Raw genomic sequence first — 22,029 nt, 5'->3', positions numbered from 1 at the left:
CGGGCGGGCGCGGCCTCGGGGAGGGGACTGCGGGGGCCGGGCTAACTGCGTCCGGGGCCGACGCAGGCCTCAGCCGGTCCCGAGGGAGCGGGGACCAGGCGAGCCGCTCGGTGCGTGCGAAGCGCGACATGGCGGCGAGGCAGAGGAGCCCGGCTGCCCAGTGTGTACGAGGCGGGGGGCGGGGCTAGGCGCGGCCTTGACAACCATTAGAGCGCTTGGGGCTGCGCGGCTCGGGGACTATGTTTCCCAGGGGCCGTCGCGGCGGGCCGGAAGGGGCGGGCCCCCTGCCAGTGCTCACGCGCGCCAGTCCGGCTGGTTATATAAGGGAGGCTCCGGCCGCGTTCGTTCTTTTGCTTCGGAGGTGCTTGTGGTGTGTGGTAGTTTTGTTCGCGATCCTCGGCATGTCTTCCTTCGCTGCCCACCACGTTTGTTTAATGGTGAGTGGGGACCCCACTGTTTTCCCGTCACGAGTTTGGTCCTCTTTTGTCCTCTTAGTGCCATCGCCTCCCCTGCTTGGCCTAGTCTTCTCCAGCGCAGAGGCGTTAGGGCGTGGGGAAATGAGTTAGCTAGGAAAACTCGCGCCTTCTGCTTGACTCTAAGGAGCCCTTGACTGGTGTAAATGATGACTTCACTTTTTTCCCCATCAGATCGACAATGCTGATCTTTTTTCTTAACACTTGCCAGTTAATTCTGACACACCAGCTTCAAGAGGCCCTTCCTCTCCTTGCTCTTTCCTGGCCATGGAAAATGGCGACTGACGCCCTTTTGTATTTTAGGTTAACGCAATTGGATTCAGAATGGATGTTGCAAGACGGGCTCACCTCTGGGCTTCCACGGGAACCCCACTTTCTGTCTTCAGAGCTCTGGGGTAAGCACGTATGTCTTAGGATCTAAGACAAACTTTGGAGGTTATGATTAAATTTAATTGAAGTTAGTTTTTTTGTGTTGGTGCTGGTTGGAATTCAGGGCCTTGAGCATGCTTAACATGTGCTCTGCCACAGAGCTACTTTTCCCAGAGTTCTATTGAAACTCTTAGGTGCTTATAACAATTTATATATTGGATGGGTTCCTAGGAAGAAACAGTTCTAGATGTCCAAAGAGCTTTCTTGAGCTTTTCCATTTGTGAAAAACCAAAAGAATTTCTGTTAACCTAGATACTAACTGCAGAGCTTATCCCCACCCCCTTCACTTGAATGCAGAAATGAGGCACATAAAACTGAGACCTTACTGAACATTGCCCACAGGGTCTGGCTATATATTGCTTAGGCTAATAACTCAAAACTAATGGCCTCAAGCAGTCCTTCCAATCAATGCCTTGTCCTCTCAAGTGGCTGGGATTTCAGGTGTGATTTCTGCTCACTGAATGAGAGGAGATGTGGCAGCAACTTATCTTATTCCATATTCCTCTTGTTAAGAGCTCAAAGAGCAGCTGCAAAACACGCCACAGGCCTATAATCCCAGTGGCTCAGGAGGCTGAGGCAGGAGGTTTGCAAGCCTTAGCAACTTAGTGAGACCCTGTTTTAAGATAAAAAAGGGCTGGGGATATGACTGAGTGCCCTTGGGCCCAATCTCTGGTTCTCCCCCCCACCAAAAACTCTCAAAGAGCTGCTTGCTGGCATATATGATGACTGAACTTTTTTCCCCGACAGATCGACCATGTTGATCTAACTTTTCTAAGCCAGTTTCTGTCTGATATGCCTGCTTGAGCACCAACCACCTCCTAATCCCTTGCCCATCTAACTGATGGGATTTAATCTTTCTGTGTTTTATCTTAGGTTTGCTACCAGAAACCAGGGTTTGAATGAACAAGGATGAATTCCAGGAGTGTGAAAGGATTGGTAAGTGATGCCGGCATTTCTTCCTCATCTGAACAGACGTGGGAAAGTAACTGCTTTTTCCTAGTGTGGAACTGTCTTTTTGACTCAAATTTTACTCATTGAGCCGATGCAGCTGATGACACAACTTTTTTCCCCATCAGATCGACCCTGTTGATCTAACTAAACCTGTAAGCCAGTTTTATCTGATGCATCGACACAAAATAACTTGTTTTTATTTGTTGCTTGCTCTGTTGGTTGGTGTTATTCCAGCATTCAGATTATTTGTTCATTTCCTACAGGAGTCCTGGGTGCTACTATGTTGACATTAGTCTAATCTGATGTCTTTGCTTCAGTCCGTCCTGCAACAGGTGAGGTTTCTGCTTTCCAGCTGTCACACCCCACTTTTGACCCAGTACTGAGTTGTGTATAAAGTGGGAGGGGGGAATGAATTTGAAGTTGTTCTTACGGGGGGTGATGTTGGGCTGTTGGTACTAGAAAGTCTTAAAGTTGCTGGACATTGTAGTTTCCTTAGCCTGGCAAATACTGCATCTTTTAAAATAAGGAACTTGTCTGGGATTGTGGTTCAGTGGTAGAGAGCTCACCTAGCACGTGCAAGGTCCTGGGTTTGATCCTCGGCACCACATAAAAAATAAATAAATAAAGGTATTGTGTACAACTACTAAATTAAAAAAATCAAGGAACTTGTCTCACATGAGTTGGAATTCGTTTGATCATGATTATTTTTGTGGCATTCAATTGTAAGCCTTATTTGTGTGTTGGGTGAATGGAGGCTGTCCTCAATTTCTTGCTACGTGGGTCTCTTTAGCATCTTGACTTGCTTCATCAAAGTGAGCAACCAAAGCAGATAGACACAGGTGGCTATTTGTGTTTGTTCCTCCCACCACTACTTTATACAGAAGGCAACAGCACCATCCCTTTTTTCTGGCAGTTTGCTTATCTGGTTGGTTGAGACTGGTCTGAGTCAGACCTTAGTTGCATTCCTTGTGCTGACCTGAGTGATCCCTTAGTAAATTGTGCCTAACACAGAAAATCCACTTTTGCCAAATGAGTATTCCTTTACTTGCCTAGAACCTTTAACTAGTGAAAAGAGTAAACAACAGTGACAGCTCCCCTCCTTGAGTATGGTGTTCCTCCTATAGATTACAGATGTCTCCTAGTAATTCATTCCGCAACTTTATTTTTTAGTTGTAGTTGGACACAATACCTTTATTTATTTTTATGTGGTGCTGAGGATCGAACACAGGGCCTTGCACATGCAAGGCAAGTGCCCTACCACTGAGCCACATCCCCAGCCTCCCCCCCACTGACTGAAAAGCTGTAGAAATTTAGATTGTTGTCACTCATTACCCTAGATTCAAAGTGTTCTGGTATAGCTTCAGGCTTTCATGTGAAGATTTGACATTTAAAGAGGATCCTCTGCCAGGCATGGTAGTATGTGATCACCTATAATTAAAGCTACTTGGGAGACAGACAAGGCCAGTCTGAGCTACTTAAACCCTCTCAAGGAGGTATGTGGCTCCAGTGGTAGCCTGCTTGCCTAGCATGTATGAGGCACTGGGTTCAATTCTCAGCACCATGTAAAATAAAATATATTGTTTCCACCTAAAACTAAAAAATAAATATTAAAAAAAGGGCTGTGAATGTAACCCATTGGTAAAGGCACCCTTGGGTTCAATCTCCAATGCAGAAAAACTCAATGATCCTTTAACAACTGAGAATATTCTCAGTTACATAGTCTGTTATCCACTACACATTGGCACATATATGTATTAATTGTACGGTGCATTTATATTTAGGTTGTGTCACTTGAGAATCAACAAAGTTGTTTTGGGGACAGTAGTAGGGGTTGAACCCTGGGCTTTGGTACACTAGGCTCGACCACAGAGCTACTCCCCAGCCCATGTTTGTAGTTTGACTGTTACCTTTACCCAGAAGGGCTTATTTCTGGATTTAGGTTAAGTATTTCAATTGTAACCAGTGTGGGAATAATACATGGGCACAATATTGGCAGTGTAGAAGAGACGGGTTATCTTAGTGGGAGTTAGCCAGCTCCTTGACTTTGAGGGTGGACCAGCGTGTGGAGAACCACATGCTTCCATATTCCCAGATAGCACTTTTCTGACCAAAATGGAACAGATTATAATGTACTTTTTATTTTCCTTTTAGAAGTTGCTCAGCCATGGAGTTGGAGTACAAATACTGAAAGAAAAAGGAGTCCTGTGTTTCCAGCTGAACCAGTCCCACAAGGTGTTTGTGTACTTAGCTGGAGGGCTAGCCCCAGTTGAAGGCTGTACTCCCCCCTTTCTTGAAAAATTCAAGAATTAAATTTCTGACTTTGTAGCATTTCTACCTGTAGAAAGAATAAAAGAAATTAAAACTTGTATTTTGTCATGGGAGGTAAACATTCAGTAGCGATAACAAGTAGCAAACAGGTATCTGTAAATTTCCTTTGGTTTATGTGAGAATCCAGTGGCCTAGCAGGCAGCTCTGACTTGCTTGCTAGGTCTCATTACTTTGTGGAGCAGCCTGCCATGTTGAAAGGGGCAGGGGACTTGGTATTTTGAAGCCATTAGTACGGGGTATTCATGCCAACAGGTGCTTCTCTAGTGAAGACACCAGCTGATCACAACTTAGTTGTTACTAAATCTGTAGCATAGGAACTATGGTCGGCTGATAGGTTGCCATGATAATGCTCATTTAAATCAAGACCCTCTGCAAACTGAGGAGACAGCTTGCTTGAGCTGCCAGGCACTCCTACATCTTCCCCTTTGCCATGTGGGACTTCAGAGGGATCTGTGCTGCAGAAGAGACCTGGCTTTCATTAGCTTCTGAGGAATGTGCATGTACATCTAAGGCAACTGACAGTGATTGGATTTTTTTTTAAGAAAGAATTTTATATTATTTTTTAGTTTTCAGCGGACACAACATCTTTGTATGTGGTGCTGAGGGTCGAGCCCGGGCCACACACAAGCCAAGCGAGCGTGCTACCGCTTGAGCCACATCCCCAGCCCTGATTGGATTTTTTATAGCGAGACCCTGTCTTCCACTCCCTGAAGTAGACCTACCTCGAGTCTTGCCTGGATTCCTGATCTAGCATTTATTTCAAGCTACAAAGCCTTGGAATAGTTATATGGCAATACCCCATAGAGCCTGGCAGATGGTAAGACACTCAGTAAATATTGGTATATTGATACATATGAATGGGCTGGGTTGTGGTTCAGTGGTAAAGCACTTCACTAAACGTGAAACGATGGGTTTGATCCTCAGCACCATATAAATAAAGGTATTGTGTCCATCTACAATACAAAAAAAGTGAATCAGTTTGGCTACAGCAGGGCTCCCAAGCTCATGAGATGGTATCAATCCTGCAAGCAGAGTACCTGCAGGTTCCAGAGGCACAGGTGAGGAGTTAGCTGTTCCCAGTTCCATCTGAGAAATAAGGAATGATTGCTTCCTATTTGCCCCCAAAGGTTTTTGAGCTACTCTTTCATAATAGTGGGTGTTAAGTAAGCAGACAACAAAAACGGGGCTGGGTTTCTGGCTCGGTGGCAGAGAGCTTACCTGGCACATGTGAGGCACTGGGTTCAATCCTCAGTACCACATAGAAATGTATTATATATACATATTTGTAATGCTAGGTTTTTTTTTTTTTTTTTTTGGTAATTCTAGGTTTAGTACCTAGAACCTCGGCCTCACATGCTAGGCAAATGCTCTACCTCTGAGCTACATCCATAGTCCCAGAATTTTGTTTTTTTCCTTTTTGTACTGGGCATTGAACCCAGGTGTGCTTTATTACTGAGTTATATCCCAGCCCTTTTTAATTCTGAGAGGGGATTACTGAGACCAGCTTTGAATTTGCCATCCTCTTGCCTTAGCTGGGATAATAGGCTTGCACCACTGTGTTTGGCCTCAGAATATTTAGTTGTAAATGAACACACAGTATCTTTATTTTTATGTTGTGCTGAGGATTGAACTCAGTGCCTCACACATGCGAGGCAAGACTTTACCACTGAGCTTACAGCCTCAGCTCCACAGAATGTTTTATTAAAGAATATATAATTGTTCCACAGTGTCCTTAGGGGATTAATTTAGAGATTCCTGTAAATACCAAAAAACTGGGGATACTCATATAAAACGATGAATTTGCTTAGAATCTATGCAAGTCCTCCAATAGTCTTTTTAAATCATTTCTAGATAATACCTGATAAATTCAATGCTATAGAAGTACAGTATTGTTGGGACATAATGACAAGAAAAAGTGAATGGGACTGTAGCTCAGTGGGTGTGCTGGGTTAGCTTTGGTTTGATACCCTACACTGCAGGGGGGAAATAGTCTGTACATGTTTAGTACAAATGCTTTTTTTTTGGATACTGGGGATTGAACTCAGGGACACTTGACCACTGAGCCGCATCTGCAGCCCTATTGTATTTTATTTAAAGTCAGGATTGCTTAGCACCTCACTGGTGCTGAGACTGGCTTTGAACTCAAAATCCTCCTGTTGCAGCCTCCTGAGCCACTGGGATTACAGGCGTGCACCATAAGGCACAGCTACAAATGCGTTTTTGAAAAGAATATTTTTGAGCTGTGGTTGAGTCCACAGGTGTGGAACTCTGGATAAAGGTCCAACTGCATTCCCACAATCAGTCCATTAATATTTCTCAAGTACCTACCACATGCCAGGGTTTATTCTAGTTACTGGAGATACAATAGTGGAAAACAACCAGAAAAAAAGCTTGCCTGTGTCGGAGGTGACTTCTCCAGTAGAGGGAGAAGCCGAATAGAAAATAATGCACTGGGGCTGGGGATGTGGCTTAAGCGGTAGCGCGCTCGCCTGGCATGCATGCGGCCCGGGTTCGATCCTAAGCACCACATACGAACAAAGATGTTGTGCCCGCCGAAAACTAAAAAATAAATATTTAAAAAATTCTCTCTCCCTCAAAAAAAAAAAAAAAATGCACTGTAAGGTGCAAGGATTCTGGCTCTGGATATGTACAGGGCAGCATTCCTCTGGGGACCAAACTTCTGGAGGGTAACAGGCGCCCTGTTATCCACATTTGGAGTATTCTAGTTTCTCCCTGGACTAGTAAGATGACTAATAAATGCTCAATGCCTAGCTGCTATGGTAATGTCACTTTATACAATGAGCAGTATGTACTTGACATCAATGACCTAATGTGACCTATGGATATGAATAAAGCTGGCAGCTCAGATGAGTCCTTTTTACTTTGCCCCTGCACCTTGCTTGCTTCTGTCTCTGTTTTTCTTCACACTAAGGGGACTGGGGATATAGTTCAATTGGTAGAGTGCTTGCCTCCCATGCACAATCCCTAGCACCACAAAAAAGTAAAATAAAATAAATATAATAATAATGCCATGACTTGTCTGAGATCACCCAGCTGATAAGTGGCAGAGCCAGCCCTCTGTCTGGCTCTGTTGGTAGTCTTTGGCTTCATTGCAGTCCAGCAGACACAGGAAAGGAGCCCATTTCTGATCCTTCAAGGTTCATATGCTTTTGAGTTCCCTGTGAAGGAGACACTACAGAGGTCAGAAGTGCCAGGGGCAGGAAAGCTCCCTAGAGAGCTCCCCTGGCTCACCACCCTAGTCTCTTGGCTTTGCTGTCATCGCTTCCCCAAGCCTGGGGGCAGGGGCAGTCCTCCAGGGCTCATCCTAGGCAACTTGTCTTTCAGCTTCAGTCTCTTCCAAAACCTGATGCTTCTAGGATAATCCTCCTCTTTGTCCTCTTAACTGAGGTAACTGGGGCAAATTCTTGCACCTGTATAAGCCTCAGTTTCCTCATCTGTGAAGTGGGGTTCTTAATGCCTCCTTCAGAAAGGTTTCAGGCACAATAAAAATCACATCTGTAGGGACTGGGGTTGTGGCTCAGAGGTAGAGCACTCGTCTATCGTGTGTGAGGCACTGGATTCGATCCTCAGCACCTCATAAAAATAAAATAAAGGTATTGTGTCCACCTACAACTAAAAAATAAATATTAAAAAATGATTAAAGAAAATCATGTCTGTAAAATGCTTAGCCTCAGGCCCGGCTTGTGGTAGGGACACAATTCATATCTTGTAAATAAACACATCTTTTTGCCAAAGTTAGATGGGAGGTGTTTGATAGTGGAGAGGTAGAAAAAGAACAATAAGTGTGTCCCGTAAGTGCTTGCCATGGGCCCATGCTGCATGTATTATCTCAAACAGTCTCCGCCCAACCCTGCTCATTATTGAATTTTATAGACTGGAAAACTGAAGCTCAAGGGAAGTCGAGTGACTGACTTGAAGTCACACCTTGGAAGTAGCTTTGTTGTATTTGGGTCATAAGTCTACCACTTTGTAGCCATGTGACCTTGAGAAGCCATTCACATCTCTCTGGGCCTCATTTCTTCATCTGGAAATTGGTTCACTGGCTTATTCATTGAATTCTGTTTTCAGGGTTCCTCCCGGGGTAGCACATATCAGAGTTTTGAGTGGCTGAATAACGCCGTGCCCATGTCTGTGCCAGAGTTAGTTACCTATTCATCTATGGATGAATGGGCAGTTGTGTCCACCTTTGGGCTATTAAAGTGATCATTGTCATACAAGTATCTATTTCAGTCCTTGTTTTCAATTCTTTGCGGGTAGGACAAGGATACCACCTCTGGGGAACAGAGCTCTCATAGCTCTGCCTGGAAAGGGACTTCTCAAGTGCTTGCTATTTGCAGTTTATTTCTACTTTTAATTTCTCCTGGATTTTGCTTGCTTCACTCCTAATTGTGGCTATACAATTACCAGGGAACAGATGCCACTGTCCCAAGCCAGATCTTGGGATGGAGCCAGATCTTCTCCAGAACCTGCAACTGCAGCCTCGGTCTGCAGGGGGCACTGCGGGCACACATTTCTCCAACATGTGACCAGAAGCTTCCATCCCCAGCCAGGAAAGGGGAAAGTAGCCCTGGCCAGGGCCTTGCTGATGGGAAAGCTTGTCAGAACCTGCAGCCAGCACTTGAAGGGTGGACTGCAGCGTTGGAGCCAGTTCCCCAGGCCTGAGACCGCACAACTTCCAGGCTCATCTTGCAACCGGCGAACAAATCAGTAATCAATTTCCACGGTTCCGGGTTTCCTTCTGTTCCATTATGTTTTCATAGCAGGGCGGCTACTACCAGCTACTACTCGCTAAAATGTTGGCAGCTGAATTCAATTTTATAAACTAACAACTGGGCAACACACATGATTGGGCCTCATGGCCCTGAGGCCACCAGTTTGAGACCTCTGTAAATGTGTCCTTTGCCCTTGTCATTCCTGAATGGGATGCCCAGTTAGATGTGAATGTCAGATAAACAACTAATAATTTTTTAGTGTTTAAGTATGTCCCATGCAATATTTGGGACATAGTAAAAGAATATTTGTTGTGTATATGATATTCTAATGTAATGAGCTATTATGTACTTTTATTTGCAAAATCTGGCAACCCCTGTCTTGGGGCACCTGGCTTGGGAGAGTGGCATCTGTTCTTTAAGATGCAGCTCCATGGACCTGGTATCTTCTGAGTAAATTTCATATAATTTGTCAACTTGAATTTTTCCTCCAAAGTTATCTGGGGGGCATTGGGCTGTGGAGTCTCCCAATAGCTAGTCTCTAAACTGGCTTCAAAGCCTGGGCTGGTGGAATTGGCAGGCTGAGTGGCCAGTCTGACAGGTCCTCTCCTCCCTCCTCCCATGGTCCTGATGTTAGTTAACGACAAGTCTGTTTAGAAGATGTCTTAGTCCAATTTATGTTGCAATCACAAAATCCCTTAGACTGGATAATTTAAAGGGAAAGAGTTTATTTTGACTCTCTTTTCTGGAGGCTGGAAAGTCTAAGCGTGTAGAGCTGGAGAGGGCCTTACGCTATTTCAACTAAAGGCAGAAAACAGAAAAGTAAGTGGACCTGTGTACAGGAGGCGGAACATGAGGGGCAACTTCACGTTATAAGAACCTACTCTCAGCAAAGCACAGTGTTGCATGCCTGTAATCTCAGCAGCTTCAGAGGCTGAGGCGGGAGGATGGCAAGTTCAAAGCCAGCCTCAGCAATGGCAAAGCCCTAAGCAACTCAGTGAGACCTGTCTCTAAATAAAATACAAAATAGGGCTGCGGATGTGGCTCAGTGTTCCACTGAGTTCAACTCAGTGACCCTGAGTTCAATCCCCACTACACCCCCTACACAAAGGAACCTGCTCTTATGATAACTACTCCAGTCACATGAGAATAACCCAGTTGTGTGAGAGAGGCATTCATTTCTCTTAATGACCTAATCATTCTTAAAGGCCCCAACTCTCAACACCCCACAAGGGCAATTAAATTTTCAACATGAGTTTTGGGGGAGGGGGATAAACCAGCTTCGGCAGAAACAGACCATCTTGAGTTTATTTTTATCTGTGACTCTTTTAAAAAAAAGAAAAGGAGAAATCTGGACCCTCGCATTTGGCAGGCTCCTTAAACAAATGGTCTTTTGCTAAAATAGACCACTGTTGGCTGGTGGGAGCCTGTGGTGGGTGGGGGAGGAGGACACAAGTGGATGCCAACATTGTTTTGCCCCCATGTTAAAACGGCAGGGCGTGCAGTCTGGGACTTGGATGTCCCTTTGCCCGGGTACCTGATGTTCCTACAGGTAGAGGGACTACCTGGTGAGCATGGTGGTGTTTATCCCAGGTGGTACCAGGCAGGCTGTCTCAAACTGCTCCCCTGGTCCCATCTTTCTATCAAACAATTTGTCCCCACTGGAGTCATAGTGACAGTAGACTCTTTCCCACCAGGCTCAGTGCTGGGTACTGTACTTACTTTAAACACGTTTTCCTCCCCTTGACTCGAGCAGGGAGGCCACATTATTACTTTACAGATAAGGAAGCTGAGGTCAGGAGAGGGGAAGGGACTTGCCTCAGCCCCAGGTAGTAAATGGCTTTGCCCAAGTCTTCCTTCACCTCTCCACCTTCTGCCCAGGGCATCTGGCTCGACAGGTCTGTGCCCTGTGGTTCCCAATGGGTCCCCCCGCGGGAGCTTCGGCAGGAGGTGGGAGGAGGCTGGCAGGTGAGGCGCAGGTCCCAATCCCCTGGCTTGTGCCCTGCGGGACAACTCAGGCTGGCTGCTTCTCCATCGAAGGCCACCTCCATCAAAGGCCACCTCTCCAGGGCTCCTCCAACTGACTCTCCTTCAGGACTCCAGTGACTGTTCCTTTATGGCCCCTTCAATTTAGGGGGTGCTTCCTGTTTCCAGCTTCAGGGCTCTGCACTAGCCCTTGAGTCCTTCTGGAATTATGCTTCATTTGAGCCAGTGGGCCATGGCTGGTACAGAGGCAGAGCTGGGGTTTGAACCCCTGACTCCAACAGAACCTCTCCCAGAGCTGCTTGCTGGATGCTCCTGCCAGGCTGAGCATCTCCCTTCTGGCTTGGACCATGATCTGCTCTAATTTTTATCACTTTTCCACAACAATTGAAGAAAATGTTGCCAAACACATGCTCTGTGCCCGCCAGGCAATTGGCCCAGTTAAAAATACCACAAAATGTGTTGAGTTTGACAAGACTTATTCTGAGAAGGAACTCCTAGTCAACGTGTATTCCCGCCCCTCCCCAAAGGCTTAGTTAGGACCATTTTAAGAAGCCTTTCTAGAACATTCCCTGGGGGGAAAGCACTGCGCTGAGCCAGAGTAGTGACAGGGCAGATAGTCATTCCCCATCTGGCCCCTACAGCAGTTCACAGCCAAGTCACCAACCACCTGACTGGTTCAGGACACAATTTCAAGGGAGAATAGACCAAGTCGCTCATCTACCTGTGGTGTTTGAAAATAGGGACATAATTATTAAAATCATGTTAAAATTCAGGTGGGATATATACTCAAATATATTCTTAATAAAAAGAACTATTATGAGGAATGAATTATTGATAATAAAGACTTGGACCTTAGGACATATGTTTAATAACAAAAGCCAGTTTCAAAGTTTGCAACTAAATGATCATTGATAGAACATTCTTGGGGGGGAAAAAAATTGACAGAGATGGAGAAGAGATCATGACGGGAATGGGAGAGAGGAGCTCAGGCCTAAAGGATAGCACAAAGATTCTTTTGTAGTGATGGGATCTATCTTGACTGAGCTGGTGGTTACAGGAAAATATAAATCTCTTTGTGGGATAAAATCATGTGAATTATATATGCATTGAGTTGCATAGAATTATGTGTGTGTACAAAAATGGTGGCAACGGAATAAAGTCTGAATCTCATTAAACAGCATCACGTCTAATTACTATTCCCTTTAGTTTCATACCGTACTACAGTTATATAAGATGCCACTCTTGGGGGCAGCTGGGTTAAGGGTACGCAATATTCTCTGTATTCTTTTTGCAACTCCCTGTAAATCTATAATTACTCCAAAACAAAAAGTTAAAAATACTTTCATCATTGCCCAATCAGAATATGTGCATGGTAGAAAGTCAGAAATACAGAAAGAAAAAAAAAATATATAGCTACTCAGAGATGCCACTGTTAAATGTTATTGCATATCTTTCTAGATATTTCTCTAGCGTTTCTGTATCCCATATGTCTTTTTTCCAAAGTGGCATTACACTGTAACGCTGTTGTAACCTGCTCTCCATTACCGTCTTCATTTTCCCATGTTAATAAAATTTCCCATTGTCCCCCAGAGTTCTGTGCAGTTGACAAGGACTTGCACCCCATGCTCTCACTGTGTCCCTGGTGCCCGCTATTCTAGCACCTTCAATCCCTTCCCTCACAACATGGGCTTGTCCGGGGCATGCTTTCATTTTCTGGTCCATCTGATTGTCCCCCCACCCCCGGCCCCGGGTCTTTCCTGCTTCCTCCTCGTCCTGCAGCTCCTGGAGGTTGGGTGTTTGCTCTAAAGTCTTGGTGGAGTCCAGTTAAATATTTTGGCAAGAAAGTGTGGTGGACAACACCGCATGTCCTATGGCATCCTGGTGCATTTATCTATCTATTTATTGGTCCTGGGGATTAAACCCGGCAGTGCGTAACCTCTGAGCCACATCCCAGCCCTTTTTATTTTTGATTTTGAGAATACTGATCTGGGAGAAAGGGGCTTTTTAGGTGTTATTCCATCTGATTGCAGGGGGACTGGCTACTCAGCAGTGTCGCAGCAACTCCACATACCCCACCTGCTAGTCCCCGGGCGGGAAACTGAGGCACCATGAGGGCTGTAACGTGACCAGCTCCGTCTTCAGCTGATATTCTCTGTAATCGAGGCCTCTCTTTATGCACGCTGCTGGGTGACTGCGAGACACGGTTCCTGCGGCAAAGGCAGGAGGGATACTGAACCTCTCTCTCCCCTTTGGTGCCACTTTCCAAAGTAAGGCACTTTGTGATCAGCCTCAATGGGGACACATGAAGTTCGTTCTAAAATTTAACTTATTTTCTGCAATGGAAATAGAGCCCAGGGCTTCCTGCATGCTGGGCAAGCGCTCTACCACCGAGCTGCACCCCAGCCCTTGGTCCCCCCACCCCCAGGCTTTCTCAGTTTTGAGTATTATCTACTCATGGACTTTTGTTAATTAAATGTGCTTTGATCCATTAGAATTATTCCTCTTTAAAAATTAATCTTCATTTTGGTGATGGGGGTTGAATCCAGGGCTTCGTATGTGCTAAGCATGTACCCTACTGCGGAGCTCCATCCCCTGCTCTAAATTAATCTTTGGGTTGGAGCATAACAGCCACATAGAAAAGGACAGGTCATTCAGCTCAGTGAATTCCCACAGAGAACATGCCATGTGACAACTGTGCACATTGGAATTTAGAACCTGCCCCTACCCACCCACCTCCCAGGGCACACACAGCCAACCTTCCTCCTCCCAGGTCCTGACTTCTAAACCCATACCTTAATTTATCATTGTCCTTTTTTGGTGCTCAAATGGCCACAACTTTGGCCTGTAGAGACCCTTTCAGGCTGGCTCCTGTTTCCTTTTAGGCAATACCATTAGTTTTTGAGAGTGTCCTTGTTTTCTGGCGTAGCAAGTCGCAAAGGAACAATACCGCGTGGTTCTGCTCTTATGGGGTCTCTAGTGTGGTTAGACTTCTAGACCCAGAAAGCAGAAGGGTAGTTGCCAGGGACAGGCGAAAGGAGACTTAGAGAGGTGTTTCCTGGATGTACAGTTTTAGTTTTGCAGATGAAGTTCTGGAGAAGGCCGGGTGTGGCTCAGTGGGAGTAGGGTGCTTGTTTAGAGACTGATTGCATAGGAAGGTGAACATACTAAACTTTATTGAGATGTACTCTTTTCTTTCTTTTAGAAAAAAAAATTTTTAGTTGTAGATGGACATAATATCTTTGTTTTATTTCTTTATGTGATGCTGAGGATCTAACCCAGTGCCTTACACGTGCGAGGCAATTGCTCCACCACTGATCCACAACCCCAGCCCCAGCCCAAGATGTACTGTTAAAAATGGCTAAACTATGGGTTATGTACATTTTTTTATTTTTTTGTAAAAAGACTGGTTAATGTTTTATTTATTTTTTTGCATTTTATTTTTTTTTTAAATTTTTTATTGTGGGTAAGGGTTATGTACATTTTATAACAAATTTAAAAATGCAAGGGCAACCATAAACTGGTAAGATAGAAGGACCAGTAGCCACCACAGCGCTGACAGAAAAGGCAACTTTCCATGACAAACATTGGATCGGAGTTTCCTTAATGAGTTCACCTGAGAGCAGGTCAGCTCTGTATGTTTAGCTCTATTAGCTGATGGCTTTTAAGGGGGAAAAAAGAATTTGTATCACCTGCTTTAATTTGCATCACCTGTAAAGTCTCAGTAGTTCTTTACACAAATACACTTTTCATATCATCTGTAAAAAAAAGATAATTCTTTTTTAAAAATATTTATTTCTTTTAGTAGTACACAATACCTTTGTTTTTATTTATTTATTTTTATGGGTGCAGAGGATCAAACCCAGGGCCTTGCTTGTGCTAGGTGAGTGCTCTACCGCTGAGCCCCACCCCCATTTGGCAATTTACAGCCATCGCTGTCATCAGCTGCTAGAATAACAGGAGACACCGGAGTTGGCGGCTTGATGGGTGCTGATTCCATTTTTCCATGGGCTGCTGCCTACCCCCAGGGCATTGTTATTATTGTTTAATCTGGAAAAAGTAGAAAAATCGAGTTCTCTCCCTTTTTCTTCTTTAGATGCACTGAGAATAATTGTGGTTTTTCTTCTCCCTCCCTCCTGCTTTTAGATCATGCTCTTTAACATGCCAAGTTCTTGATTATGCAAACAGTCATTGGCTGAGAATTTGCCCCTGGTGAACATCTCCTAGTGTGCTGATTATTACTGAGAAGCCAGCCAGGTGGCGGATTCAAATGAGGTTTTTGAAAAGTGCTCACCCGCTTATTTATTTTTCCATGCAACACATTTTATCTGATGTAAAATTCTCCACAGTTCTAAGGTCTTAAAAGTGCTCTTGATACATAAGAAAACAGCTCCAGGGTGAATGGCCCCTAACCTAAAAAAAATGCTAAAGAAAGCACCCCTCCAGGGGCGCCGGGTTATTTAAATGATATTTTTATCCTGAACCTTTAAATAGCACTGTGTGGTGATCAAGGTGGCACACGGTTCCTGGGCATGGTGATCCTTAAATCACAGTGTTGTTGTGGCAATAAAAGAAAGTGACTAATTCTCAAGTCTCGTGTGCACATTAGTGGTTCTGGCTCTGCCATTTACTAGCTGGGTGGATTTGGGAAAACTGCTTTATCTGCATATATTCTCTTATACAAAATGGTCTAAATGCTGCTGGCATCTATCTCATAGGGTTGCCATAATGATTGGTGCGTCGTGCTCAGATACCTATCTGCAGTGATCACTAGTACGGTTTGGTGCGGCCACCCTGACCCATCCCACCCCCCATCGCCACACACACTGCTTTTTTTTTTTTTTTAAAGAGAGAGAGAGAATTTTTTAATATTTATTTTTTAGTTTTCGGCAGACACAACATCCCTGTTTGTATGTGGTGCTGAGGATCGAACCCAGGCCGCACGCATGCTAGGCGAGCGCGCTACGGCTTGAGCCACATCCCCAGCCCACACACACTGCTTTTGTACCACTGGTGCCAATGTCAACACAGTGAGAAAGGTCGATGACATCTTATTGTCTTTATGAAAATTCTTTTGACCTTGTAGACGTTATTTATTTACTCATTTATTTTGGTACCGCCGATTGAACCCAGGGGCACTCTGTCACTGAGCCACATCCCCAGCCCTATTTTGTATTTTATTTAGAGACAGCGTCTCACTGAGTTGCTTAGCTCCTCACCAGAGTTGAGGCTGGTTTTGAACTTCCAGTCTTCCTGCCTCAGCGTCCTGAGCCTCTGGGATTACAGGCGTGTGCCACCACACCTGGCTAGAGGCTATATTTTAACAAGCACTGATCTATTCCATAGCCTTTGTTCAAATTTTGCTGATTTTTCGATTAATATCCTTTTATGAACCAAGAGGCAGTCAAGGAGCACTTGTCATGGTTAGTTGTCTTTGGTCTTTATTTGCCTTTCATGATCGGGACACTTAGTGTTGGCTAGGATTTTTGTAGAATGTCCCTCTGTTTAGGTTTCATGTGGCCTGCTGTTTCCCTATGAATGAATTCAGGTTTTGCACTTTGGGGCCTGGATGCACGGAAGTGCTGTTGGGCCCTTCCCAGCCCAGGATGTCAGGAGGCACTTGATCTCCAAGTCCCGGCAGGGCTGGTGTTAACGGGATCCCTGCACTTTCCTTATTCCAGGTTTGGAGTCAGTCATCTCTCCAAGGAGCCCTGGTTCCTTTTTCTGGAGAAACCAAGATCTCCATGCAAGGTGAGCTCGTGGTCCCAGGGGTGTTGCTGCTCCTAGGCCTTTCAACAGACAGAGTCGGGAAATACGAGGCTCCTGACCTCAGGCTTTCATTCTAGTTGGGAAGCCAGGCAGTCGACTAGGAAGCAAATACAGAGAGGTGATACTTCAGACAATAGTAAATGATATCAAGGAAATAAAATGGGGAGATGGGAAGGAAAATGACCAGGAACCATTTTGCTTATAAATACTCAGGGCAGGCCTCCAAGGATGTGACATGTAAGACAAGACGTGAATGATGGGAGAGTTGGGCATGTGAAAATCCGAAAGGAAAGAGCATTGGGAGTGGGAACAGAAAGTGCAAAGCCGCCGGGCATGGTGGCATTCACCTGTAATGTAATCCCAGTGGCTGGGGAGGCTGAGGCAGGAGGATCACGAGTTCAAAGCCAGCCTCAGCAAAAGCAAGGCGCTAAGCAACTCAGTGAGACCCTGTCTCTAAATAAAATACAAAATAGGGCTGGGGATGAGGCTCAGTGGTTGAGTGCCCCTGAGTTCAATCCCCAGTACCAAAAATAAAGAAGGGAGGAAGGAAGGAAGGAAGGAAGGAAGGAAGGGCGGACAAAGGCTTTGAGATGGAAGTGAACTTGGTGAAGTCGCACAGAACTCTGTCCTGCATTCTACTTCAGCTGTTGAGGAACTTGTCCATGATGAACTTGATGCACATAACCAACATCAAACACGCGCTTATCTGGACCTGGATTTGTTAAGGTGGAACCAAAACTTTAAACCCCAAACATTTCTCCATAAACATTCAAGAAGTTTCCTTTTTTTGAATTGGAGCTTGAGCCCAGGGGTGCTTAACCACTGAGCCACTTCCCCAGCCTTTTTTTGTATTGTATTTAGAGACAGGGTCTCAGGGAGTTGCCTAGGGCCTCACTAAGTTGCTGAGGCTGGCTTTGAACTCCTGCTCCTTCTGCCTCAGCCTCCTAAGTCCCTGGGATTACAGGCGTGTGCCATCACACCTGGCTCAACAGGTTTCCTTTGCTCAGGAAGAATTTTGCTGATCTCTAAATCATGGGGCTCCAATTTCCCAGACTTTCTCTGTCAAGAAGGAAAATTGAGCTGGAAAGCTAAGCATCCATTGAAAGGGCTGCACCCAGCTCCAACCTAAACTTCATCATTTACCAGTGCAGCCAGCTCGGCATTTGGTAGAAAATGTGGAAATAATATTTGCCTGTAGGTCCAAGGGTGCCATATGCACCAGGGGCTGGGCTTTATCCAAAGGCAGCTGGAAAACTAGTTGTATCAGGCATCTGTCTCTTAAGCACCGGGAAGGCAGCCAGAAAAAGTGGCTGTTCCACATTGAACATTTTGGGATCTTGATCCAAGGCCCAAGTCAGGCATTAACTGACTCAACACCCTCATTTACAAACATTTACAATGGGCTGGGCATGAGGAGGAAAGCCTGCAACTCCAGCTACTTGGGAGGCTGAGGCAGGAGGGTCACAATTTTGAGGCCAGCCTCAGCAACTTTAGTGAGACCTTGTCTCAAAATAACAATAAAATTAAAAAAGGTTGAAGATACAGCTCAGTGGGTTCAATCCCTAGTGCTTGGGGGAAACATTTTTTGGTACTTGCCTGTACTTTTGGGCTGGGTGACCTCAGGCAAGTGAATTTACTCCTCTCGGCCTCCTCTCATCTCTGAAAAAGTCAGTAGTCGGTGGGGCCAGCAGCACAGCATCCCCTGGGAGACTTGCTAGAAGTGCAGATTCCCGGGCTGCACCTCAGACCTACTGAATTAGACATTCTAAGGCTGAGGCGAAGCCATCTGGTTTAGCAAGGTCTCCAGGTGACTCTGACACCCCCAACAGGGTCCAGACCTTGAAGTACTGTGACCGACTTGTTTTGGTTTGCCGGGGACCTTTCTTGATACTGAAGGTCCTCTGTCCCAGAACCTTCTCCCACCAACCCCCACCCCCACCAGTCCTGGGCAAACCGGGTCGTTTGTCATCCTACCTTGATGGGGCAAGAGAGAACTTCTGGGGTCTTAGTAACATTCTATGCCTTTGCCTGGGTGGTGGTTAATGAACATATATGTGTAAAAAAATATCAAGGGGTCTTCTGAAAGTTCACACACTGTATGCACTCCACCTTCAAAAACACTGAGGTCTAGATATATTCTGGATCCATCAAGCAACAGCTCTGGTGGAGGATTCCAGATGTTGGTACCGTAAAAACTCTGCAGGCATTTTCCCTGCTCAATCAGGTTTGTGAAAGAACATGCAGATCTTCAGGGGTCTTGTGAGGGTGAAGATGCAGCAGGTCTAGGCTGGGGTCCCTGAGCTTCTGCCCACACACTCCCAGGGCTGCTGTGGCTGCTGGACTGGGCTCTGCGTGGGAAGCCTAGGCCAGGTGTACCGTCTAGGGTGGGAGACAGTGCAATCTCCTGAGACTTCTCAGTTCTTGTTGTGAGGAAAAAGGAAGTGGGGGAACAGGGACTAGCTGTGAGCCAGGTAACCCGGTAGCATTCAAAGAGCTAAGATTTAGGGTCAAGTTAGAGAAACAAGTGTCCCCAAATGGGCCCTCTCACCAGTCGGAAGTCAGGCATCTGCTCCAGCCAGGACTTGCCCAGGAGGGCCATGTTCGCCTGAGCCTCGGGTCTCCTTACTAAGCAGTCAGGACTGAGGAGGACTCATGCACGGCTCAGCCTGCTTGTCCCAAAGTCGCCAGGGGTTTGCCTCTCTGGAGCAGCCATGTGCAGCGTCCAGAAGTGCCCTCCTCCTCTGCGGGCAGACACCGTGGAGACTGACACTGGGCTGCGGCTGGTTTAACTGTCCAAATGGGAAGCTGGCAGGGGGCGCCCTGCTTGGACAGAGATTAATGACTCCATTATCTTCCTGGGCAGTCTTGTGTCTGTGGCCCTCTCGGAATGTAGACAGAATGTGTAAATAAAGTCCTTGTCTGAGCCTTCGCATTTTTCATTGTTTCCAGATGGGAATTTGTTCCCGAGACCCTGGGCTCAAAGCCAGGAGGTGTCTGTGTTTGGAAGAATGATCTGGTCAGTTTGGAGGCATGCGGCAGTCCTCCTGAGCAATGGGCTGAGGCTTGGGGGCAAAAACTGGACCCTTTCCTTTTTTTTTTTTTTTTTTGGTACTGGTGATTGAACTCAGGGGCACTCAACCACTGAGCCGCATCCCCAACTCTAATGTGTGTTTTATTTAGAGATGGGGTCTCACTGAATTGCTTTGGGCCTTGCTAAGTTGCTGAGGCTGGCTTTGAAGTCTCCATCCTTCTGCCTCAGCCTCCGGAGCTGCTGGGTGGTGTGTGCCACCGTGCCTGGCTGTTTTTTAATTTTGATTCAGTTTCCTCCCAACTTCATTAAAGTGTCAGTGAAGCACACGACATAGCACATTTAAAAATTTTTTTTGATCTTTATTTATTTATATGTGGTGCTAAGGTTCAAATCCAGTGCCTCACACATGCCAGGTAAGTGCGCTACCACTGAGCCCCAGCCCCAGCCGATAGTACATATTTGAAGAGTGTAATTTGATTATTTTTGTGTAGATCCATTCAGGAAATCATCATCACAATCAGAATAGAAAACCCCTGCAGTAGCACCCCCAGTTTCCTTGTATCCCTTTACATCCCTTCCTCCCTCCCACAGCCCCTCCTCTATGTAACTACTTCTGTCACTACCAATTAGTTTGCACCTTGTAGATTTTATATAAATAGAATCAGGCAACACATGCATGTGCATATCTTAACCTTGCCTCTTTCACTCACATCATGATTTTGAGAGCCATGCATGTTGTCGATATCAACAGTTTGTTCCTTTCCATTGCTGAGTAGTACTCCATGGTATGGATATGCTGTAATTTGTCTGTTATTTTATCTGTTGATGAACTTTTTAGTTTGCTTCTAGGTTTTTTTTTTTTTTTTGAGTGTGTGTGTATGTGTGTGTGTGTGTTGCTGGCGATTGAACCCAGGACCTTGTGTGTGCAAGACAAGCACTCTACCAACTGAGCTATATCACCAGCTCTTTTTTTTTTTTTTCTGGGAGTGAAGTGGGGTAGGGTGGGGATTACAGATAAAGCTGCTTTGAACATTTGTATACAAACCTTTGCATGGAAAAATGTTGTAGTTTCTCTTGGGCAGACACCCCTGGGTACAGTGGTTGGGTCTGGTATAGTGGTTGGGTCATATCACATGAAACATACATTTTTAACTCTTCAAGAAACTGCCAGGCTGGTTTCCAAAGTGGTTTGACACATTCTTCATGGCATCAGCTGTGAGTGAGTTCCATGGGCTGCACATCCTCTCTGGCGCTGCTATGATCAGTCTAATTAAAAGTGTCCTAATGGGTGTGACGTGCTGTCTCATTGTGATTTTCACTTGCATTTTCCCTATGACTAGCTGGTGGATGTCTCTTCTGAGCTTATCGACCATTCACATCTCCTTCACCTTCTCCTTCTCCTCCTTCTTTTTTCTTCGTCTTTTCCTTGTTAGGGATCAAACCCAGGCACTGTGCATGCCGGGCAAATGCTCCACCACGGAGCTATAACCCCAGCCCAATTTTTTAATATATTCTTTTGTGAAGCATCCATTCAACTTCTGTTTTCTTTCCCTTATTGAGTTATTTGCTTTCTTATTATTGAATAATGTAAAGAAAAACAAAGAGAGACAGAAGCAAGCAAGGTGCAGGGGCAAAGTAAAAGCGGCTCATCTGAGCTGCCAGCTTTATTTATATCACATTAGGTCATCGACGTCATTAGTACATACTGCTCATTGTATAAAGTGACTGTTATGTGGGCAGGCTTAGGCCCAAAGACACACTGGTGTTGTCTAAGAGAGCGCCTCTATTCCCAGAGGCTGAGGGTCTGAGATTAAGGTCGAGGCTGACAAGACTCTAGTAGAGAGAGCCTCCTTGAGAGGACATTACCATAGCAGCTAGGCACTGAGCATGTATTAGTCATTTTGCTAGTTCCAGGGAGAAACTATAGAATACTCCAAATGTGGATAACAGGGCACCTGTTACCCTCCAGGATTTGCTCCCCAGAGGAGCGCTGCCCTGTACATATCCAGAGCCAGAATCCTTGCAGAGTAGTAAGAGTTCTTACAGATGTGCTCAATGCTGCCTTCCATGCCCTCATGTGGCCGTAGTGGTTATGAAGAAAGGAACTCAAAGTGCCGTGTGAATTAGTCTTTTGCTATGATCCCATTCAAGCCTCAAGCACTGCATCCTCGTTTAAACTGAGAAAAGATGGCCTCTTTCTGAGCTGCTTCCAGTGGCTGGCTCCCAGGCAGGTGCTCCCCCACGCACGCTCCCAGCAGGGTCGGCTCAAGACAAGACACGGAAGGCGCTGAAGATAGAAGAGGTTCCTTACCCATAATGACCCTTTGCTCCATCT

The 22,029-nt window shown here is 45.6% G+C and overlaps 1 long non-coding RNA gene and 3 other non-coding genes across 4 annotated transcripts; all 4 read left to right on the top strand.

Annotated features, from left to right (window-relative positions):
- The first annotated feature begins 36 nt into the window (after positions 1-36).
- On the top strand, positions 37-8,624 carry LOC114101463 (uncharacterized). Its single transcript, XR_003584324.2, has 6 exons — positions 37-437; positions 777-868; positions 1,776-1,838; positions 2,117-2,185; positions 4,005-4,998; positions 8,610-8,624. It is a non-coding gene; the product is annotated as an uncharacterized lncRNA (long non-coding RNA).
- On the top strand, positions 610-703 carry LOC114101476 (small nucleolar SNORD12/SNORD106). Its single transcript, XR_003584329.2, has one exon. It is a non-coding gene; the product is annotated as a small nucleolar SNORD12/SNORD106 (small nucleolar RNA).
- On the top strand, positions 1,612-1,702 carry LOC114101480 (small nucleolar SNORD12/SNORD106). The gene has a single exon (XR_003584332.1). It is a non-coding gene; the product is annotated as a small nucleolar SNORD12/SNORD106 (small nucleolar RNA).
- Positions 1,941-2,033, top strand: LOC114101475 (small nucleolar SNORD12/SNORD106). Its single transcript, XR_003584328.1, has one exon. It is a non-coding gene; the product is annotated as a small nucleolar SNORD12/SNORD106 (small nucleolar RNA).
- Positions 8,625-22,029: the final 13,405 nt, after the last annotated feature.

Source organism: Marmota flaviventris, chromosome 2 (assembly GCF_047511675.1).
Source record: "Marmota flaviventris isolate mMarFla1 chromosome 2, mMarFla1.hap1, whole genome shotgun sequence".
Classification (NCBI taxonomy): domain Eukaryota; kingdom Metazoa; phylum Chordata; class Mammalia; order Rodentia; family Sciuridae; genus Marmota; species Marmota flaviventris.
This window is presented reverse-complemented; position numbering and strand designations above follow the sequence as displayed.